The 14,222-nt window shown below is 49.8% G+C and overlaps 5 non-coding genes and 2 pseudogenes across 5 annotated transcripts; all 7 read left to right on the top strand.

Annotated features, from left to right (window-relative positions):
- The first annotated feature begins 241 nt into the window (after positions 1-241).
- LOC142692579 (U2 spliceosomal RNA) lies at positions 242-432 on the top strand. Its single transcript, XR_012861010.1, has one exon. It is a non-coding gene; the product is annotated as a U2 spliceosomal RNA (small nuclear RNA).
- Positions 433-1,728: 1,296 nt separating this feature from the next.
- LOC142692172 (U2 spliceosomal RNA) lies at positions 1,729-1,856 on the top strand (annotated as a pseudogene).
- A 5,343-nt stretch (positions 1,857-7,199) lies between these two features.
- LOC142692176 (U2 spliceosomal RNA) lies at positions 7,200-7,316 on the top strand (annotated as a pseudogene).
- Positions 7,317-8,616: 1,300 nt separating this feature from the next.
- On the top strand, positions 8,617-8,807 carry LOC142692578 (U2 spliceosomal RNA). Its single transcript, XR_012861009.1, has one exon. It is a non-coding gene; the product is annotated as a U2 spliceosomal RNA (small nuclear RNA).
- Positions 8,808-10,091: 1,284 nt separating this feature from the next.
- Positions 10,092-10,282, top strand: LOC142692577 (U2 spliceosomal RNA). The gene has a single exon (XR_012861008.1). It is a non-coding gene; the product is annotated as a U2 spliceosomal RNA (small nuclear RNA).
- Positions 10,283-11,550: 1,268 nt separating this feature from the next.
- On the top strand, positions 11,551-11,741 carry LOC142692575 (U2 spliceosomal RNA). The gene has a single exon (XR_012861007.1). It is a non-coding gene; the product is annotated as a U2 spliceosomal RNA (small nuclear RNA).
- Positions 11,742-13,033: 1,292 nt separating this feature from the next.
- Positions 13,034-13,224, top strand: LOC142692574 (U2 spliceosomal RNA). The gene has a single exon (XR_012861006.1). It is a non-coding gene; the product is annotated as a U2 spliceosomal RNA (small nuclear RNA).
- Positions 13,225-14,222: the final 998 nt, after the last annotated feature.

Here is a 14,222-nt window from a genome sequence, read left to right as displayed (position 1 = left end):
TTTGGGCGTTGCCAGGAAGGCGTTTTTATGTAGATTCCTCCTCTTTCAGCACTGCATTGTGGTGCAAGCAAAAGAAGCAAATCCTGTCTGGCTTCCTCTCCGGCCTTTATTCACCTCCCGTGTAGCTGTGAGTGTGTGAGCCTGCAGGGCCCCATGGAATTGCCTAGAAGTAGGCTGAATCGCTGCAAGGGCTGAACAGCAGTATCGGGCAGGCTCGGGCAACGCGCGGCCCGTTCGGGTTATCGCTTCTCGGCCTTTTGGCTAAGATCAAGTGTAGTATCTGTTCTTATCAGTTTAATATCTGATACGTCCCCTATCTGGGGACCATATATTAAATGGATTTTTAGAACAGGGAGATGGAAATAGAGCTTGCTCTGTCCACTCCACGCATTGACCTGGTATTGCAGTATTTCCAGGACCGGTGCACCCTTTCCTTATGTGTTGACTAAAAGCAGATTCCAAAAGTGTTTTTTGTCTTTGCTATTGTTTCTGTCTTTCTGAAGGGATCTCCCCTTTTAATCCCATTATTTCAACACCTGTTGGACAATGCATGAGTGATAATGAGCTCATTGATTAAATGCAATTAATGAATAGATTGCCACCTCTTGTTGTGTGTCGTCTGTGTTTCTGTGTTTCCGGCATTTCACATTGGAACACCTCATTCACCTTCCTTGTCTTCTCTCCGCCCTCCCTTTTAGGTAAGTTAAAGAGCTGCACCTGAGCCAGCCACTGATTGATTGATTGATTGATTGATTGATTGATTGATTGATTGATTGATTGATTGATTGATGCAGCACAACAGTCAAATAGTGGAGTGGAGTAGGGGAACAGCAAACAGCCAATAAAGCAGCCCGCCCGCTCGCCTGCCCGCCACAATGGACCTACCTGTGTACACTAGATGGATGTGATGGAATGTACTGTCGTCCCTACATTTCAAGAAGAAGTAAGAATTGCAGTTGCAACAAAGCCTTGCTTGCCTACAAAGAGAGCAGCAATTTGGATTTGTTACTATGTTACCTAGAAGAATAACAAACTGTGCAAGGATGGAGGTTGTAGGAGCAAGGAGAAGTTGTCTGTAAAGTTGGTGGATGCCTATTTTCCATTTTGCAGTCCCTTGTCTCCCTCTTGTGGCCTCCTGGAGGCAACTAGCTGTGCAAAAAAAAGACAGCCTGGCGGCCGGCTGTTGCAGTGTTGCCCTCTCAGGCAACACTGAGTGACTGACTGAGCCTCACCGTCTTATATAAAGTTCAGACGGAACTTTGCACGTGTCATAGTGGAGCCCTCAGGATTCCAGAGCCAGCTTTCTGACATCATAATGGGGCCTCAGAGATAAAAGCCTGGGCCCAGGCAGTGTTGGTCAGTGCTGCTCAGCAGGCAGCACTGGACTGGACTGGATTACAGCTGATACAAGGTGTGAAGGAACAAGGGGTGGCTGTGGGCATGCACTTGCTGCCGCTGCCAGTGTTTATCTGCATGGCAGCAGGGCATTTGGGCGTTGCCAGGAAGGCGTTTTTATGTAGATTCCTCCTCTTTCAGCACTGCATTGTGGTGCAAGCAAAAGAAGCAAATCCTGTCTGGCTTCCTCTCCGGCCTTTATTCACCTCCCGTGTAGCTGTGAGTGTGTGAGCCTGCAGGGCCCCATGGAATTGCCTAGAAGTAGGCTGAATCGCTGCAAGGGCTGAACAGCAGTATCGGGCAGGCTCGGGCAACGCGCGGCCCGTTCGGGTTATCGCTTCTCGGCCTTTTGGCTAAGATCAAGTGTAGTATCTGTTCTTATCAGTTTAATATCTGATACGTCCCCTATCTGGGGACCATATTGTAATGGCAGGAAGGAGGTGAAGGGAAAGTGAGCCCTAATCTACCCACCGCCCTGTCCCTGCCTACTTGCAACGACCCGCCCTAGGCGACGAGGTACAACTGGGCGGCGGTCCCTACGCTGGCTAAGTGCACAGGAAGACAAACAGGGAACACGCAAGGGAAGGGGCAGTAGCCACGGAACGCCACGAGGAAACGGGGCGGCGAACGAACAGTCAGGACCAGGACGAAGTGAGTACACCCGAGCGGACACGGAGACAGAAGCAAGCCAGGGCAAGCAAAGCAGGTCAAGCAGAACTGCAGCAAGGCAGAAGCACGGCAGAAGCAGGCTGGAGCAAGCAGCAGTGGGGCCAGGAATCCAAAAGAATTACAAGCACTGAGGGAGAGCACAGGGCAGGTAATAAAGGGCAGGGGGCGGAGCTAACTCCGAGAGACCAGGCCGCGATAGGCTCTCCCACTCCTGAGCCTGCCACCCTGGTTGGTGGGAGAAGGTGTCAGTCGAACAGGTCTGGCCTCAGGTGTGGATTGATTAATCCCAGGAGTGTAGCTAGATGAAGTACCTGGCAGATCCCTAACAGTACTCCCCCTTTTATGAGGGGCCACCGGACCCTTACTAAGGGGACCCGGTTTAGTGGGGAAGAGGAGGTGGAACCTCCTGATCAATACCCCAGCGTGAACATCACGGGCAGGTACCCAAGTCCTCTCCTCCGGCCCGTATCCTCTCCAATGGACCAGGTACTGGAGGGAGCCCTGGACCATCCTACTGTCCATAATCTTGGCCACCTCGAATTCCACCCCCTCAGGGGTGAGAACGGGAACAGGAGGTATCCTCGAGGGGGACCAGTACGGGGAGCAGCGTTTAAGGAGGGAGGCATGGAAGACGTCATGTATGCGAAAGGATGGGGGGAGCTCCAGACGGAAGGATACAGGGTTGAGGACTTCAATGATCTTATAAGGTCCAATAAATCGGGGAGCAAACTTCCTGGACGGGACCTTAAGGCGCAAGTTCCTGGACGACAACCAGACCAAATCCCCGACGACAAACCGGGGGTTAGCAGAACGTCTACTATCCGCCTGAATCTTTTGTGCGCTCTGGGACGCCTCTAGGTTCTTCTGAACCTGGGCCCAGACAGTGCACAGTTCCCGATGAACCTCCTCTACCTCAGGATTATTGGAACAACCAGGGGAGACGGAGGAGAACCTAGGGTTAAACCCGAAATTACAGAAAAACGGGGAGACCCCTGACGAGTTACTGACCCGGTTATTCAGGGAAAATTCAGCAAGGGGAAGGAATGAGACCCAATCGAATTGACAGTCAGAGATGAAACACCTTAAATATTGTTCCAGGGATTGGTTGGTCCTTTCCGTTTGGCCATTGGTTTCGGGATGGAAGGCGGAGGAGAAGGACAGATCAATCTCCAACTTTTTACAAAAAGCTCTCCAAAATAAGGAAACAAATTGTACCCCTCTGTCAGAAACGATATTGACTGGGGCCCCATGGAGACGCAGGATGTGTTTCACAAACAAAGAAGCTAACGTCTTGGCGTTAGGTAGCTTCTTAAGGGGCACAAAGTGGCACATCTTGCTGAAGCGGTCGACTACCACCCACACCACCGACTTGCCCTGAGATGGAGGCAAATCGGTGATAAAATCCATGGAGATATGGGTCCAAGGTCTCTGGGGAATGGGCAAGGAACGTAGTAGGCCCGCAGGTCGGGACCTAGGGGTTTTGGACCTAGCGCAAACCTCACAAGCGGCGACGTAAGCCCTAACATCTTTAGGCAACCCAGGCCACCAATAGTTTCTGGTAATGAGGTGTTTGGTGCCCAAGATGCCAGGATGACCGGATAGAGCGGAGTCATGGTTTTCCCTGAGTACCCTCAGCCGGTATTGCAGGGGAACAAACAGTTTGTCCCCAGGGACGTTCCCGGGAGCTGCACCCTGATCAGCCGCGATATCAGAAGCTAAATCAGAATCCGTGGCAGAGACGATTATACCAGGGGGTAAAATACAAGCGGGATCCTTCTCGGAAGGAGGATTGGCCATGAAACTACGTGACAGAGCGTCAGCCTTAATATTCTTGGACCCAGCCCTATAGGTAACCAAGAAATTAAATCTGGTAAAGAATAGTGCCCACCGAGCTTGTCTAGGATTAAGCCTCCGGGCCGATTCTAGGAAAACCAGATTCTTGTGATCCGTAAGGACCGTTACCTGGTGTCTGGCCCCCTCCAGGAAGTGCCGCCACTCCTCAAAAGCCCATTTAATGGCTAGAAGTTCGCGGTTGCCAATATCATAGTTACTCTCCGTGGGCGAAAACTTCCTAGAGAAGTAAGCACAGGGGCGGAGATGGGTGAGGGAGCTGGTACCCTGGGACAGGACGGCCCCCACTCCCACCTCGGAAGCGTCAACCTCCACAATAAATGGCTCCTCTTGGTTGGGCTGAATCAGCACGGGGGCCGAGATAAAGCACTTCTTGAGAGTCTCAAAGGCCTGGACGGCCTCAGGGGGCCAATGGAGGACATCGGCACCCTTGCGGGTAAGGTCCGTAAGAGGCTTAGCGACGACCGAGAAGTTGGCAATAAATCTCCTGTAATAGTTGGCGAACCCTAAAAAACACTGTAACGCCTTAAGGGAGGCAGGTTGGACCCATTCCGCCACAGCTTGAACCTTGGCAGGGTCCATGCGGAATTCATGAGGAGTGAGGATTTGCCCTAAAAATGGTATCTCCTGTACCCCAAAGACACATTTTTCAGTCTTAGCAAACAGATTATTCTCCCGAAGGACCTGGAGCACCTTCCTGACATGCTCCACGTGGGAGGACCAGTCCTTGGAAAACACCAGTATGTCATCAAGGTACACAACAAGAAAATTACCCAGGTACTCTCTCAGGATTTCATTAATAAAATTCTGGAAGACAGCAGGGGCATTACACAACCCAAAGGGCATGACCAGGTATTCGAAATGACCCTCGGGTGTGTTGAACGCAGTTTTCCACTCATCCCCCTCTTTGATGCGGATAAGGTTATATGCCCCCCGTAGATCGAACTTAGAAAACCATTGGGCTCCCTGAACCTGATTAAAAAGATCCGGAATCAAAGGAAGTGGGTACTGGTTCCTTACGGTGACCTTATTCAGGTTACGATAATCAATGCACGGCCTAAGACCACCATCCTTCTTCCCCACGAAGAAGAAGCCAGCACCTACAGGAGAAGTCGAGGGGCGAATGAAACCCTTGGCCAGGCATTCTTGGATATACACCCTCATCGCTTCACGTTCAGGACATGAAAGATTAAATATCCTACCCTTAGGAAGCTTGGCACCAGGCACCAAATCGATAGCGCAATCGTAATCTCTATGGGGGGGCAACACCTCGGAGGCCTCCTTAGAAAACACATCGGCGAAGTCCTGAACAAACTCAGGAAGCGTGTTTACCTCCTCCCGGGGAGAAATAGAGTTAACAGAAAGACATGACATCAGACATTCATTACCCCATTTGGTGAGATCCCCAGTATTCCAATCAAATGTGGGATTATGCAACTGCAACCAGGGAAGGCCTAAAACCAGATCAGACGATAATCCCTGCATCACCAGTACAGAGCACTGCTCCAAATGCATGGAGCCAACCAGGAGTTCAAAAACAGGAGTATGCTGAGTAAAATAACCATTAGCAAGGGGTGTTGAGTCGATTCCTACTACAGGGATAGGATAAGGTAAATCAATACAAGGCATCTTTAGAGACATAGCAAATTCCACAGACATGATATTAGCAGATGAGCCAGAATCCACGAAAGCACTGCCCGTGGCAGACCGGCCAGCAAACGAGACCTGAAAGGGAAGCAAAATTTTATTGCGTTTCACATTAACGGGAAATACCTGTGCGCCCAAGTGACCTCCCCGATGATCACTTAGGCGCGGAAGTTTTCCGGCTTCTTATTCTTGCGCCTGGGACAGGTGTTCAGTAGATGCTTGTCGTCCCCACAGTAGAAGCAGAGACCATTCATTCTGCGAAACTCCCTACGTTGTCGAGGGGACATGGAGGCCCCGAGTTGCATAGGTACCTCCGAGTCCTCCGTGGAGGGGCGAGGAGACGGGACCTCGGGGGGAATCGCAGAAAAGTCAGAGGGGAGCACACTGAAGCGTTCTAGCTGACGTTCCCTGAGACGTCGGTCAAGTCGTACTGCTAGGGCCATAACCTGGTCAAGGGAGTCAGGCGAGGGGTAGCTAACCAGCAGATCCTTCAGGGCGTCAGATAATCCTAACCTAAACTGGCACCTTAGGGCCGGATCGTTCCACTGAGAAGCTACGCACCACTTCCTAAAATCAGAACAGTATTCCTCAACCGGTCTTCTACCCTGACGTAAGGTCACCAGCTGACTCTCGGCTAAAGCAGTCCTGTCAGTCTCGTCGTAAATGAGTCCGAGGGCAGAGAAAAAACGATCAACAGAGGAAAGTTCAGGGGCGTCAGGAGCCAAGGAGAAGGCCCACTCTTGGGGCCCTTCCTGGAGTCGGGATATAATGATACCCACCCGCTGGTTCTCGGAACCTGAGGAGTGGGGCTTTAGGCGGAAATACAGTCTGCAACTCTCCCGGAAGGAGAGAAACGTCTTACGGTCCCCTGAAAACCGGTCAGGTAACTTGAGGTCGGGTTCTAGAGGTGAGGTGAGGGGTACTACTAAAGCAGCGTCACCCTGATTGACCCTTTGGGCCAGGGCCTGGACCTGTAGGGAGAGGCCCTGCATCTGCTGGGTCAGGGTCTCAAGGGGGTCCATGAAAGCGTCAGCGTAGGAGAAATGGTAGACTAGGTAAGGGCTTGTAATTATGTAATGGCAGGAAGGAGGTGAAGGGAAAGTGAGCCCTAATCTACCCACCGCCCTGTCCCTGCCTACTTGCAACGACCCGCCCTAGGCGACGAGGTACAACTGGGCGGCGGTCCCTACGCTGGCTAAGTGCACAGGAAGACAAACAGGGAACACGCAAGGGAAGGGGCAGTAGCCACGGAACGCCACGAGGAAACGGGGCGGCGAACGAACAGTCAGGACCAGGACGAAGTGAGTACACCCGAGCGGACACGGAGACAGAAGCAAGCCAGGGCAAGCAAAGCAGGTCAAGCAGAACTGCAGCAAGGCAGAAGCACGGCAGAAGCAGGCTGGAGCAAGCAGCAGTGGGGCCAGGAATCCAAAAGAATTACAAGCACTGAGGGAGAGCACAGGGCAGGTAATAAAGGGCAGGGGGCGGAGCTAACTCCGAGAGACCAGGCCGCGATAGGCTCTCCCACTCCTGAGCCTGCCACCCTGGTTGGTGGGAGAAGGTGTCAGTCGAACAGGTCTGGCCTCAGGTGTGGATTGATTAATCCCAGGAGTGTAGCTAGATGAAGTACCTGGCAGATCCCTAACACATATATTAAATGGATTTTTAGAACAGGGAGATGGAAATAGAGCTTGCTCTGTCCACTCCACGCATTGACCTGGTATTGCAGTATTTCCAGGACCGGTGCACCCTTTCCTTATGTGTTGACTAAAAGCAGATTCCAAAAGTGTTTTTTGTCTTTGCTATTGTTTCTGTCTTTCTGAAGGGATCTCCCCTTTTAATCCCATTATTTCAACACCTGTTGGACAATGCATGAGTGATAATGAGCTCATTGATTAAATGCAATTAATGAATAGATTGCCACCTCTTGTTGTGTGTCGTCTGTGTTTCTGTGTTTCCGGCATTTCACATTGGAACACCTCATTCACCTTCCTTGTCTTCTCTCCGCCCTCCCTTTTAGGTAAGTTAAAGAGCTGCACCTGAGCCAGCCACTGATTGATTGATTGATTGATTGATTGATTGATTGATTGATTGATTGATTGATTGATTGATTGATGCAGCACAACAGTCAAATAGTGGAGTGGAGTAGGGGAACAGCAAACAGCCAATAAAGCAGCCCGCCCGCTCGCCTGCCCGCCACAATGGACCTACCTGTGTACTCTAGATGGATGTGATGGAATGTACTGTCGTCCCTACATTTCAAGAAGAAGTAAGAATTGCAGTTGCAACAAAGCCTTGCTTGCCTACAAAGAGAGCAGCAATTTGGATTTGTTACTATGTTACCTAGAAGAATAACAAACTGTGCAAGGATGGAGGTTGTAGGAGCAAGGAGAAGTTGTCTGTAAAGTTGGTGGATGCCTATTTTCCATTTTGCAGTCCCTTGTCTCCCTCTTGTGGCCTCCTGGAGGCAACTAGCTGTGCAAAAAAAAGACAGCCTGGCGGCCGGCTGTTGCAGTGTTGCCCTCTCAGGCAACACTGAGTGACTGACTGAGCCTCACCGTCTTATATAAAGTTCAGACGGAACTTTGCACGTGTCATAGTGGAGCCCTCAGGATTCCAGAGCCAGCTTTCTGACATCATAATGGGGCCTCAGAGATAAAAGCCTGGGCCCAGGCAGTGTTGGTCAGTGCTGCTCAGCAGGCAGCACTGGACTGGACTGGATTACAGCTGATACAAGGTGTGAAGGAACAAGGGGTGGCTGTGGGCATGCACTTGCTGCCGCTGCCAGTGTTTATCTGCATGGCAGCAGGGCATTTGGGCGTTGCCAGGAAGGCGTTTTTATGTAGATTCCTCCTCTTTCAGCACTGCATTGTGGTGCAAGCAAAAGAAGCAAATCCTGTCTGGCTTCCTCTCCGGCCTTTATTCACCTCCCGTGTAGCTGTGAGTGTGTGAGCCTGCAGGGCCCCATGGAATTGCCTAGAAGTAGGCTGAATCGCTGCAAGGGCTGAACAGCAGTATCGGGCAGGCTCGGGCAACGCGCGGCCCGTTCGGGTTATCGCTTCTCGGCCTTTTGGCTAAGATCAAGTGTAGTATCTGTTCTTATCAGTTTAATATCTGATACGTCCCCTATCTGGGGACCATATATTAAATGGATTTTTAGAACAGGGAGATGGAAATAGAGCTTGCTCTGTCCACTCCACGCATTGACCTGGTATTGCAGTATTTCCAGGACCGGTGCACCCTTTCCTTATGTGTTGACTAAAAGCAGATTCCAAAAGTGTTTTTTGTCTTTGCTATTGTTTCTGTCTTTCTGAAGGGATCTCCCCTTTTAATCCCATTATTTCAACACCTGTTGGACAATGCATGAGTGATAATGAGCTCATTGATTAAATGCAATTAATGAATAGATTGCCACCTCTTGTTGTGTGTCGTCTGTGTTTCTGTGTTTCCGGCATTTCACATTGGAACACCTCATTCACCTTCCTTGTCTTCTCTCCGCCCTCCCTTTTAGGTAAGTTAAAGAGCTGCACCTGAGCCAGCCACTGATTGATTGATTGATTGATTGATTGATTGATTGATTGATTGATTGATGCAGCACAACAGTCAAATAGTGGAGTGGAGTAGGGGAACAGCAAACAGCCAATAAAGCAGCCCGCCCGCTCGCCTGCCCGCCACAATGGACCTACCTGTGTACACTAGATGGATGTGATGGAATGTACTGTCGTCCCTACATTTCAAGAAGAAGTAAGAATTGCAGTTGCAACAAAGCCTTGCTTGCCTACAAAGAGAGCAGCAATTTGGATTTGTTACTATGTTACCTAGAAGAATAACAAACTGTGCAAGGATGGAGGTTGTAGGAGCAAGGAGAAGTTGTCTGTAAAGTTGGTGGATGCCTATTTTCCATTTTGCAGTCCCTTGTCTCCCTCTTGTGGCCTCCTGGAGGCAACTAGCTGTGCAAAAAAAAGACAGCCTGGCGGCCGGCTGTTGCAGTGTTGCCCTCTCAGGCAACACTGAGTGACTGACTGAGCCTCACCGTCTTATATAAAGTTCAGACGGAACTTTGCACGTGTCATAGTGGAGCCCTCAGGATTCCAGAGCCAGCTTTCTGACATCATAATGGGGCCTCAGAGATAAAAGCCTGGGCCCAGGCAGTGTTGGTCAGTGCTGCTCAGCAGGCAGCACTGGACTGGACTGGATTACAGCTGATACAAGGTGTGAAGGAACAAGGGGTGGCTGTGGGCATGCACTTGCTGCCGCTGCCAGTGTTTATCTGCATGGCAGCAGGGCATTTGGGCGTTGCCAGGAAGGCGTTTTTATGTAGATTCCTCCTCTTTCAGCACTGCATTGTGGTGCAAGCAAAAGAAGCAAATCCTGTCTGGCTTCCTCTCCGGCCTTTATTCACCTCCCGTGTAGCTGTGAGTGTGTGAGCCTGCAGGGCCCCATGGAATTGCCTAGAAGTAGGCTGAATCGCTGCAAGGGCTGAACAGCAGTATCGGGCAGGCTCGGGCAACGCGCGGCCCGTTCGGGTTATCGCTTCTCGGCCTTTTGGCTAAGATCAAGTGTAGTATCTGTTCTTATCAGTTTAATATCTGATACGTCCCCTATCTGGGGACCATATATTAAATGGATTTTTAGAACAGGGAGATGGAAATAGAGCTTGCTCTGTCCACTCCACGCATTGACCTGGTATTGCAGTATTTCCAGGACCGGTGCACCCTTTCCTTATGTGTTGACTAAAAGCAGATTCCAAAAGTGTTTTTTGTCTTTGCTATTGTTTCTGTCTTTCTGAAGGGATCTCCCCTTTTAATCCCATTATTTCAACACCTGTTGGACAATGCATGAGTGATAATGAGCTCATTGATTAAATGCAATTAATGAATAGATTGCCACCTCTTGTTGTGTGTCGTCTGTGTTTCTGTGTTTCCGGCATTTCACATTGGAACACCTCATTCACCTTCCTTGTCTTCTCTCCGCCCTCCCTTTTAGGTAAGTTAAAGAGCTGCACCTGAGCCAGCCACTGATTGATTGATTGATTGATTGATTGATTGATGCAGCACAACAGTCAAATAGTGGAGTGGAGTAGGGGAACAGCAAACAGCCAATAAAGCAGCCCGCCCGCTCGCCTGCCCGCCACAATGGACCTACCTGTGTACACTAGATGGATGTGATGGAATGTACTGTCGTCCCTACATTTCAAGAAGAAGTAAGAATTGCAGTTGCAACAAAGCCTTGCTTGCCTACAAAGAGAGCAGCAATTTGGATTTGTTACTATGTTACCTAGAAGAATAACAAACTGTGCAAGGATGGAGGTTGTAGGAGCAAGGAGAAGTTGTCTGTAAAGTTGGTGGATGCCTATTTTCCATTTTGCAGTCCCTTGTCTCCCTCTTGTGGCCTCCTGGAGGCAACTAGCTGTGCAAAAAAAAGACAGCCTGGCGGCCGGCTGTTGCAGTGTTGCCCTCTCAGGCAACACTGAGTGACTGACTGAGCCTCACCGTCTTATATAAAGTTCAGACGGAACTTTGCACGTGTCATAGTGGAGCCCTCAGGATTCCAGAGCCAGCTTTCTGACATCATAATGGGGCCTCAGAGATAAAAGCCTGGGCCCAGGCAGTGTTGGTCAGTGCTGCTCAGCAGGCAGCACTGGACTGGACTGGATTACAGCTGATACAAGGTGTGAAGGAACAAGGGGTGGCTGTGGGCATGCACTTGCTGCCGCTGCCAGTGTTTATCTGCATGGCAGCAGGGCATTTGGGCGTTGCCAGGAAGGCGTTTTTATGTAGATTCCTCCTCTTTCAGCACTGCATTGTGGTGCAAGCAAAAGAAGCAAATCCTGTCTGGCTTCCTCTCCGGCCTTTATTCACCTCCCGTGTAGCTGTGAGTGTGTGAGCCTGCAGGGCCCCATGGAATTGCCTAGAAGTAGGCTGAATCGCTGCAAGGGCTGAACAGCAGTATCGGGCAGGCTCGGGCAACGCGCGGCCCGTTCGGGTTATCGCTTCTCGGCCTTTTGGCTAAGATCAAGTGTAGTATCTGTTCTTATCAGTTTAATATCTGATACGTCCCCTATCTGGGGACCATATATTAAATGGATTTTTAGAACAGGGAGATGGAAATAGAGCTTGCTCTGTCCACTCCACGCATTGACCTGGTATTGCAGTATTTCCAGGACCGGTGCACCCTTTCCTTATGTGTTGACTAAAAGCAGATTCCAAAAGTGTTTTTTGTCTTTGCTATTGTTTCTGTCTTTCTGAAGGGATCTCCCCTTTTAATCCCATTATTTCAACACCTGTTGGACAATGCATGAGTGATAATGAGCTCATTGATTAAATGCAATTAATGAATAGATTGCCACCTCTTGTTGTGTGTCGTCTGTGTTTCTGTGTTTCCGGCATTTCACATTGGAACACCTCATTCACCTTCCTTGTCTTCTCTCCGCCCTCCCTTTTAGGTAAGTTAAAGAGCTGCACCTGAGCCAGCCACTGATTGATTGATTGATTGATTGATTGATTGATTGATTGATTGATTGATTGATTGATGCAGTACAACAGTCAAATAGTGGAGTGGAGTAGGGGAACAGCAAACAGCCAATAAAGCAGCCCGCCCGCTCGCCTGCCCGCCACAATGGACCTACCTGTGTACACTAGATGGATGTGATGGAATGTACTGTCGTCCCTACATTTCAAGAAGATGTAAGAATTGCAGTTGCAACAAAGCCTTGCTTGCCTACAAAGAGAGCAGCAATTTGGATTTGTTACTATGTTACCTAGAAGAATAACAAACTGTGCAAGGATGGAGGTTGTAGGAGCAAGGAGAAGTTGTCTGTAAAGTTGGTGGATGCCTATTTTCCATTTTGCAGTCCCTTGTCTCCCTCTTGTGGCCTCCTGGAGGCAACTAGCTGTGCAAAAAAAAGACAGCCTGGCGGCCGGCTGTTGCAGTGTTGCCCTCTCAGGCAACACTGAGTGACTGACTGAGCCTCACCGTCTTATATAAAGTTCAGACGGAACTTTGCACGTGTCATAGTGGAGCCCTCAGGATTCCAGAGCCAGCTTTCTGACATCATAATGGGGCCTCAGAGATAAAAGCCTGGGCCCAGGCAGTGTTGGTCAGTGCTGCTCAGCAGGCAGCACTGGACTGGACTGGATTACAGCTGATACAAGGTGTGAAGGAACAAGGGGTGGCTGTGGGCATGCACTTGCTGCCGCTGCCAGTGTTTATCTGCATGGCAGCAGGGCATTTGGGCGTTGCCAGGAAGGCGTTTTTATGTAGATTCCTCCTCTTTCAGCACTGCATTGTGGTGCAAGCAAAAGAAGCAAATCCTGTCTGGCTTCCTCTCCGGCCTTTATTCACCTCCCGTGTAGCTGTGAGTGTGTGAGCCTGCAGGGCCCCATGGAATTGCCTAGAAGTAGGCTGAATCGCTGCAAGGGCTGAACAGCAGTATCGGGCAGGCTCGGGCAACGCGCGGCCCGTTCGGGTTATCGCTTCTCGGCCTTTTGGCTAAGATCAAGTGTAGTATCTGTTCTTATCAGTTTAATATCTGATACGTCCCCTATCTGGGGACCATATATTAAATGGATTTTTAGAACAGGGAGATGGAAATAGAGCTTGCTCTGTCCACTCCACGCATTGACCTGGTATTGCAGTATTTCCAGGACCGGTGCACCCTTTCCTTATGTGTTGACTAAAAGCAGATTCCAAAAGTGTTTTTTGTCTTTGCTATTGTTTCTGTCTTTCTGAAGGGATCTCCCCTTTTAATCCCATTATTTCAACACCTGTTGGACAATGCATGAGTGATAATGAGCTCATTGATTAAATGCAATTAATGAATAGATTGCCACCTCTTGTTGTGTGTCGTCTGTGTTTCTGTGTTTCCGGCATTTCACATTGGAACACCTCATTCACCTTCCTTGTCTTCTCTCCGCCCTCCCTTTTAGGTAAGTTAAAGAGCTGCACCTGAGCCAGCCACTGATTGATTGATTGATTGATTGATTGATTGATTGATTGATTGATTGATTGATGCAGCACAACAGTCAAATAGTGGAGTGGAGTAGGGGAACAGCAAACAGCCAATAAAGCAGCCCGCCCGCTCGCCTGCCCGCCACAATGGACCTACCTGTGTACACTAGATGGATGTGATGGAATGTACTGTCGTCCCTACATTTCAAGAAGAAGTAAGAATTGCAGTTGCAACAAAGCCTTGCTTGCCTACAAAGAGAGCAGCAATTTGGATTTGTTACTATGTTACCTAGAAGAATAACAAACTGTGCAAGGATGGAGGTTGTAGGAGCAAGGAGAAGTTGTCTGTAAAGTTGGTGGATGCCTATTTTCCATTTTGCAGTCCCTTGTCTCCCTCTTGTGGCCTCCTGGAGGCAACTAGCTGTGCAAAAAAAAGACAGCCTGGCGGCCGGCTGTTGCAGTGTTGCCCTCTCAGGCAACACTGAGTGACTGACTGAGCCTCACCGTCTTATATAAAGTTCAGACGGAACTTTGCACGTGTCATAGTGGAGCCCTCAGGATTCCAGAGCCAGCTTTCTGACATCATAATGGGGCCTCAGAGATAAAAGCCTGGGCCCAGGCAGTGTTGGTCAGTGCTGCTCAGCAGGCAGCACTGGACTGGACTGGATTACAGCTGATACAAGGTGTGAAGGAACAAGGGGTGGCTGTGG

The sequence above is a fragment of the Rhinoderma darwinii genome (assembly GCF_050947455.1).
Source record: "Rhinoderma darwinii isolate aRhiDar2 chromosome 5 unlocalized genomic scaffold, aRhiDar2.hap1 SUPER_5_unloc_39, whole genome shotgun sequence".
Classification (NCBI taxonomy): domain Eukaryota; kingdom Metazoa; phylum Chordata; class Amphibia; order Anura; family Rhinodermatidae; genus Rhinoderma; species Rhinoderma darwinii.
This window is presented reverse-complemented; position numbering and strand designations above follow the sequence as displayed.